The sequence below is a fragment of the Charadrius vociferus genome, unplaced genomic scaffold (assembly GCF_000708025.1).
Source record: "Charadrius vociferus isolate BGI_N301 unplaced genomic scaffold, ASM70802v2 scaffold369, whole genome shotgun sequence".
In the NCBI taxonomy this organism is placed as follows: domain Eukaryota; kingdom Metazoa; phylum Chordata; class Aves; order Charadriiformes; family Charadriidae; genus Charadrius; species Charadrius vociferus.
In genome coordinates, this window is record NW_009649943.1 from 143,831 (window position 1) to 149,870 (window position 6,040).

Below are 6,040 nucleotides of genomic sequence, written 5' to 3' on the forward strand. Positions count from 1 at the left end.
GAGCTTCTCATCAATCAGCACCCCCAGGTCCTTCTCCTCAGGGCTGCTCTCCAGCCATTCCCCGCCTAGCCTGGAGTTGTGCTTGGAATTGCTGCGACCCAGATGGAGGACCTTGCACTTGGCCTGGTTGAACTTCATGAGGTTGGCATGGGTTGCATGCCATAGGATATGTCAGGTGAAACTCTCCCGCAGCTACAAGCGGGCTTTGAGGGTGCTGAATCTGCTGAGACAGTACTGGAGAACCGCATACGGTGGAGGATGACACCACACACCATCTCCTGTCCCTCCCTGGAAGCAGCACCCTGGAGCCATTCACGAGTTTTCCAGCCAAGAGCCACCTGGCAATGTCCAAACCAGAGGCAGTGGGCAAGGCAGCAGCTCGGCGGCGTGAAGGGTCCCTGGTCCAGTGCAGGAACTTGCCCCCACGCTCTTTGACTCAGCGGAAGTCTCTATGGTCAGTATAACTTGCACCACATGCCTATATAAGCCTTCAGAAAATAAATATATTTCCACATCCCAGTAGAACTACCATTCTCTGTGTTACAAGGAAATATATATTTGGGTTTTTGGTTTTTTTTCCTACTCTGAAATTTATGAGTGGGATCTTGAAATAGTCTCTCACTTCTTTCTTCTGCTCCATCTCTGCCTACATGACGCGAAGCAGCTCTGGGAAATTTGCTATTTCTAATTCAGGGCACAAGGAGGAGCCTGAAGAGACGGCACATCCCAGCTTCTTCTGCGAAGGCAGGATCAGGATTATTAGCGCAAAGAGGCATCTTTTTTAAAAATTCCAATAAAGAGCATTCCTTATCACTACTTTTTCATTGTTTTGCCAATTGTTCAAATAAAACCCGCTGTTTTTTCCTAATATTTGAAACATGGTGTTTATTTCAGACTAATTTTAAGGCCAACCATAAGCAATTTTAACGTACATGGTTTGGCTTTCCAACAGACCCACGAGGACTAAAAATCTGAAGTTTTAATGCCAATAGAAGCTCAGTTTCTTAGGGCAGAGCTGGATTTTATTTTGGGGTTGTTGTTTTTTAATGGGGAGGTAATTATAAATAATACTAGACTATAATTAGAGATAAAAAGTAATAAGTAATACAATAAGTAATTATAAATAATACTAAATACTTATGATAATAAAGGGAGGGGAAACGGTGCCTCACGGAATGTTGTTGTGAGAGGAATTCAGGGAGAGAGGAAGCATTTTGGAAATTGAGTCAACCACTGTTTTTTGGCAAGGAAAACTAATTCACAGGTTTCCCAGTCTAACTCATTTTACACTGAAATGCAAAGCCTTCGTAAAGATCTCGCGCGTGCAGAAGCATTAAACCTGAAAAGCTGCTGAAACTCTGACACAAGAAGGAGCTACACAACTTGTAAGTAGAGGAATTTAAAAGAAACCAAAAAAGTACGGGACAAAACTGACCAAGTGAATGGCGCAGAGAGCTGAGTCCGGACAACGGGGCTCCGAGAGGAACGTCCGCTCGAGGGGGACCGGCCATCGAGGACCAGGCCACCCCCGAGCTTCAGCTCTCGTCGCCCTGCAGCATCCGTCTTTGGACACCCTCAAACATATGGAGATGATGCATGGCTGGACACGTAATCCCTCCTGCAAAGAATTCCGGCGTGGCAGCACAAAGAACTCCGGTACCCGTTAGTTATGTCGCATGAAAGATGGTCGCCTTTATTGCTCTGTTTGCCAAATCACCTCCTTCTTATAAAAGCCAAGAGCGAAGACTGATTTACAGCACTTTTACCAGTCTCTGGGAGAGAGCGTCTTCCTAAGCTCAAGATCTGTCCAGCCAGGAATTTATTGCAGGAACACAGCTAATAATTATCCCGCCGTATACACAAGTTGATTCTTTCAAGGCTGATCTTTCACCTGCTAGAATAAAGCAATCCCTCCAACGCATCTTGTGAATATCTGAAGGATGGATCTGCGAGAAGCCACCGGCATAAAGCAAATAACTATCTGGGAGTTCTTTATAAGAAGATTTTCCTCTGGGACACTCTCCTCATCTGAAGTTATGCGTGTCCATCACTCACCACCAACGCTGTTCTCTATTCATTTTCTAGGTGTGCAAATAACAGGTTTTATATAGCTATAAAAATACGACAATCAGCTGAGGTCTCTTTCATCTGCTTTTTTTTTTTCTTTTGCTGAGAATTTGTTTTCCAGTACATGTAGCCAGGAGTACGCATTGGAGGCTTTATTCTCAGTACCTGAAACCCACAATGGGTGAGCTGGAGATGATGAGAGACCCCAAATCCTTAAATCTGCTTCATTTATTGTTTGGTTTTTCGAAGACATAAGAAGCATTTAAAGTTGCTTTATTTTTTACAAATCTTGTTATAAACTGATGCGCAATCTCCTCCTAAGAGGGTAACGTTAAGGTTGTTAATGGGAAAGAAAGGAAAAAGCAGAAGAAACAATCCCAAGCGCCTTTTTTCCCCCCAAGGGTGCTGGAATCCACAAATGTACTTTGATTTATTGCCTAATGCGTGTATCGCAGCCCATCTACCATTGCTTATCTTACTCCAGTTCGTAACACACTGTTAACTACTGTATCCCCAGTCATAATCTCAGCTAAACAGGATAGAAATTTTATATTTCTCAGGGAGCTCGTTGCCTTTTTATAGTCTACGCGACACATATCCAAACAGTTTTGAGCATCCTATGGCCACAGCTGGAATACTAAAAGCAGAGGCTATTATCTGCAGGAGCTCACAGCCCCTTTTGGCTTTCACTTCTCATTTCAGTGTTGTCTAATCCCAATTTAGCACCGCAGCCTCTACAAGGGGTATATTTGGTCCCCATCCGAGCTCATTTATACTTGCTTTAATGCCAACTTACGTGCTGCTACTTCAGGTTCTACAGTTAATGGTGGTCAGCAACACGTGTGAATCTACATGTCTGCATAACATCAGTAGTAGGAGCAATCGGACTGATTATACCTCTCTATCTGAATAAAGCTTTCAAAATCCCCCAACAGAACACACACAACTTTTCTTGACCCCATTGGACGGTCCAAATTATGTGCAATAAATAAAAGCAAAAAGTACCGGTACTCTTATGAATCACAAAAAAAAAAAAAAAAAAGTGATTCTTTTACCCTGACATAAGTTTGGGGTAGAAATCACCGCTAGGGTAAAATCATTATTAGTTTCATAAAGGGTTGATTTGACCCTAACTCTCAGAAAAAGGAAGCTCAGATAAGCCTTCAACATCTCTCTGGTTACGCCCACGTTAACGGTGCCAGAAAGCGATGACAACTATTAATTAATATATCAAAACCTCACCGGGCTTTTAGAAAAAACACGCCAACAGCGAGCGTGGGCTCTGCTGGGTCATCGCCGGCCCCGGGTAGGGGGGACCCCCCTGACTGCTCGGCGGTGCCCCGCAGAGGAGCAGACACGTGCTGAGCGTGGCCCAAAACAATCGAGGCAGAGGGGGCCACGTTCCCCCCGCCACGGCCAGTCCTACCGCTTCATTTGTATTTCTAGCGGGCTTCTCCTCCGTCTGTGCCCGCTGGCCCCCCCTTCATCTCAGAGGAACCAGAGCAGCACTGTTTGAGGATCTGATTAAATAGCCAGAAAAAAAGTCATCTATCACTTAAAAAGGGAAACGGAGACAGTTCACAATGGTGTCCCGTAGCTCTTTAGGATTTTCTTTTCTTTTCCTTCTATTTTAATTTTAATCCGACGCCAAACGTAATAAACACCAACAGAAGAGCGTAAAATTCACTGACAGCATTTCCCTTGCAACGAGTAGCTGGGAGCAGCAATGACTTATCCACTTTCCCCTCAGATGATCTCAGCACCAGATTAAACCCCACTACAGGAGGAGATGGCCCATCTCCTTCATAGAATCATAGGACTGTTGATGTTGAAGGGACCTTTAAGATCATCAGGTCCAACCATTAACCTACCCTGAGACAAAACCACCTCTAAACCATGTCCCTAAGTACCACCTCTACCCTTTTTTTAAACACCTCCAGGGATGGCAAATCCACCACTTCCTTGGACAACCTGTTCCAATGCTTGATAACCCTTCACAGCTTCACGTGTGGAAACACAACCCAAGCGCACCAGCTGAATGTGAGATTCGGCTTAAAAGAAAGCAGAAAGAAAATAAACACACCACAAAGACAAAACAACTGCACAACTCCCCATGGTGAGATCTGAAGTGGAGTAGGTTGGTTTTGCGTGGCATGATTTCCCTCTGCTCCCAGTGGCCTTCCTCGATATCATATAGATGGCTTTTTACACCAGTGAAATCTAGTTTCTGAGTGCCTTCTCATTTTCACACATGTCTCTAAGGGAAGATAACCTCATCATCACCTCTGGTGGCTGAACAAACACTCAACTGGTAAGATCCTGCACTGCATGGGGTGGAGGACATATACCAAAGAGGGAACCCGAAGAAATATCTGCCTCTTGATCCCAACACCCAACCAGCGACCTCAGTGTGCCCAGGAGGGAGCCCGGGCTGGAGAGCCACACTAGGAGAAGGAAGATAATAATATCGACTTTATGGACATTCCATCTCTTCTCCAGCTACGCCCCTCCCATGTCTCCCACCAAACTGCCTAGTTTCATGGCTGCAAAGTGTCTACTGTGCTGTACAAGCGTCTGGGGGAGAGGAAAAGAGGGGCTGAGACGTCTCCGACAATTCCCCAGTTGATACTGGAGCTACTTTCAGACAGGGGAGAGAAAAGGAGAACGGGCTTATAAAGGAGACACCGAATCCCAAGGGAGAAGGAATAAGGGGGAGGTGAGCTTCAAAGATGTGCAAAATCCACATTCAGCTGCTCATTTGGGACCAAGGCAGAAAACGGAGGGAGAAATCTTAGTCCTGTTCCCATTTTCATTCACCTTAAGTATTTGCACGGAGGGGACTTGGCAAAGTGGGGATCCGGGGCTTTCAGTGGTGCCCACTTCCCGCTTTTGTCTACCAGATGATCTCCGCTACGGCCACATGGCACTGCCGACCTCCCTCGGGGCTGCCTGGAACCACTCTGCCTAATAGTTCTTGTAACACACCAGGTTAAGGGACTGAACTTTGATGGATCTCAGCAAACCCTCCCGCTCAGTCTTCAGACAGGAGTCCTTAAGGGTCAGACTACTGCAGCTCACGAGAACGTGGACCACGGCCATACTTATTTCTCTGTTTCCTGAAGGTCAGATTTTTGGCAAAGCTTTTAAACTTCACGCTGCTGCTGTGTGGAAACTTTTCAAAAGATTTCCCAAAGAAATTCCACGGTACGAGCTGTCAGGCTGGTTAATTGATCTCAGCAGGACTGTCTCGCTTGAGTATTTGTGGGCTACCAAGATTCTGCTCTTCCCAGTCCTAATCGGAGAACAAACAACACTTCAGCACGTTCTCTTGTTCTCGGCTTAGTGCCTTAATCAATGAGAAGTAGCACGCGTAACCTGCAGCCCAGTGCAGGTCATTAATCATTTACAACCCAGAAACTTTGAAAGGCTTTTATCCATGTTTTACATGTCATCGAGCTTAAGATGAAGACATCTTTCTGTTACTTAAAAACCCGTAAAGCAGTAAACACTTACGCTGCTGTACAGTGCAGTCATAGAATGGTTTGGGTTGGAAGGGACCTTGAAGATCATCCAGTTCCAACTCCCCTGCCATGGACAGGGACCCCTCCTACCGGCCCAGGTTGCTCCAAGCCCCGTCCAACCTGACCTTGAACACCTCCAGGGATCGGGCAGCCACAGCTGCTCTGGGCAACCTGGGCCACTGCCTCACCACCTTCATACTAAATAATTTCTTCCTAATATCTAATCTAAATCTCCCCTCTTCCAGTTTGAAGCCATTGCCGCTCGTCCTATTGCTACACGCCCTTGGAAAAAGTCCTTCTCCAGCTTCCTTGTAGGCCACCTATTAAATTCAAAGCAAAACCAAACCAAAAATATTCATCCTTTCTGCATAGAGACACAAACCTTCTGACGTCAATGGTTGGCTGCACTTGATATCCCACTGATGAATTGTTCTCCCTCTTACTTTCTTTTT

The 6,040-nt window shown here is 45.6% G+C and overlaps 1 protein-coding gene across 1 annotated transcript in view; it reads right to left on the bottom strand.

Moving 5' to 3' along the window:
* LOC104292115 (netrin receptor DCC-like) overlaps window positions 1-6,040 on the bottom strand; it is a gene marked incomplete at its 3' end in the record, with an annotated part of 148,076 nt that overhangs the window by 136,317 nt on the left and 5,719 nt on the right. The window lies entirely within an intron of this gene.